The sequence below is a fragment of the Prunus dulcis genome, chromosome 1, assembly GCF_902201215.1.
Source record: "Prunus dulcis chromosome 1, ALMONDv2, whole genome shotgun sequence".
Lineage (NCBI taxonomy): Eukaryota > Viridiplantae > Streptophyta > Magnoliopsida > Rosales > Rosaceae > Prunus > Prunus dulcis.
The window spans coordinates 18,334,690-18,336,988 of NC_047650.1; positions in this window are offsets into that span (position 1 = coordinate 18,334,690).

Here is a 2,299-nt window from a genome sequence, read left to right on the forward strand (position 1 = left end):
ACACTGGTAATAGTGGGTTATCGTAAAAGCAATCTTTTGACCTATTTAAGAGGCTGTGAGATTTGGGGTAAACACTTTCACAATGTCATACAGACATTGGTACATATGAGATAATATCCTTATCCCAATACCTTCTTGCATATAGGTGGATTAAAGCTATAGATAAATGATCTCCTTCATCTCAATCCCTTGAGAGAAGTCTCTGCAGCATAGATCCCCTATAATATAATCTCAATCCGTTGAGAGGTTATGAAGTCACGCATGGCAATTTGGATAATAACACAATAAATTACATTACTGCAGTGATATTGAGGTGGAGTTTGAAATTGGTGGTCAGGGGTTTCACTCCCTTTAATATCAGTTTTTGGAATATTAGCCATTTATGAAAGTCGGTTCGGTCGAACCGACAGTGTAGAAGATTCTGAACCCTGAACCGTGAACCAAACCAACCGATTCAGTTCGGTCTGTTCGTCAGATTATTGGTTAAAAAAATCCCAGCCCTAGTGATTTCACTTTCGGAGCCTTGCACAAGCTAAGCAAAGCAGGTGGCAACACTAAACTAGTACTATAAGCTTAGCACGTGAAATTTTGAGTAGATGTCCCCTCCCCTTTGATCTTTGCCTCATCCTCATGAGATATAAAATAATCTTGAATTCCCCCTCAGCTCTCTCTCCCACTCCCACAAAAACCTAGAATATTTTTCACCATTAAATATTCACAAAACATCTTCTTTCCTACTCACCTCCCTCAGAAATTACCCCACCGACACTTAAAAGTATGAGCTTTGGAACTCTTGCCCTCAGAAAACTCAAACCAAATTGATGGTGATCAATGGAGCTTCTTGTCTCCTCTCTCCTCTCTCCTCTCTCCTCTCCTCTCTCCTCTGCATGCACAGCACAGTTGTCGTGGTAAAGCTTTGGACAAGCTTGCGTTGCAGATGGCAGTATATAGTAGCCACCACGTGACCAGATGCTCTCTGTGCTTTGTGCATGCATGCATGCATTATCACTACTTTCGCGTCAGTCTATTATCACGCAACACATGACACGTGGCATCACTACGTGTCACCCAAGACCTCTATAAAAATCTCATAGCAACAACTCATCTGTGAGAAAGATTACATATAGAGAAATTGTATCTCATCTTAATTTGCAGCTTTCAGCCATTGTTAGCCATGGAGAGGAAATCTTGCATTGCGCTTGTACTTTTGCTCTTCATTGTCTTGGCTTCACGTATGTGATTCATCAAGACTCTCTCTTGTTCATCTCTCAATCTTCTATGTACTCCATTGCTTGCTTTCTTTCACTAAACTTCATGATATTGTTAGTTTATTTATTTATATATTTAATTTGTGCACATAACATAATTGTAAACCTTAATTATTAATTGTTGGGTAAATAATTCATTTGATTGGGGGCATGCAGAAGAGATGGTGGTGCCAAGCGAGGCAAGGGTTTGTCAGTCACAGAGCCATGGGTTCCGTGGACCATGCATCCGCCACCACAACTGTGCTCTCGTCTGCAGGAACGAAGGCTTCTCCGGTGGCAGATGCCGCGGCTTTCGTCGCCGTTGCTTTTGCACTCGCCTCTGTTGATCACTGGGTCGTCATTGATTAACCAGGTCGATCGGTCGTACAAGAAAATGCGTTGCATGTTATATGCAACTAGCTCTAGATAGGAAATTAATAAATGGAGTTTTCTTCCACGCGTTAGATCGAGGGAAGTGTTATCATGTTATTCTGGTTACTTAATTGTGGTATTTTTAATTAATTTTACTTAATTGTGTATCAATAGTCATGATTTTCTTCCTCATCTATTACGACAACCATACTATTTGGGGAATGTACACGTCGTATTTAGTTAGCTCATCAAGGCAATGATTTTATATTTTTGGCTTGTCTAATATAGGTCGCTACATTTTCTATTTCCTAGATACATATTCATCACTTTATAAATTTATGTGTAAAACTTAATTTTAAATTTAAATAATCAGTATAATATAAGAGATCATATTTTCTAGACACATATTCATCATTTTATAAATTTATGTGCAAAATTTAATTTTAAATTTAAATAACCAGTAGAATATAAGAGATCATAGTATCTCTATGTTTTTACATTATTGCTATCATACTTTATATTTTATTTATAATTTATTTCAAATATTTCATTAACTGTCATAATTATAATTAATATTCTCTATTAATAGCATATCAATCACTCCACTTTATTTTTTTGGTTGCCATTCCCTCTAACATATCGCCTTTAAAATTGAAAATTAAAAAAAAATTATGTAAATT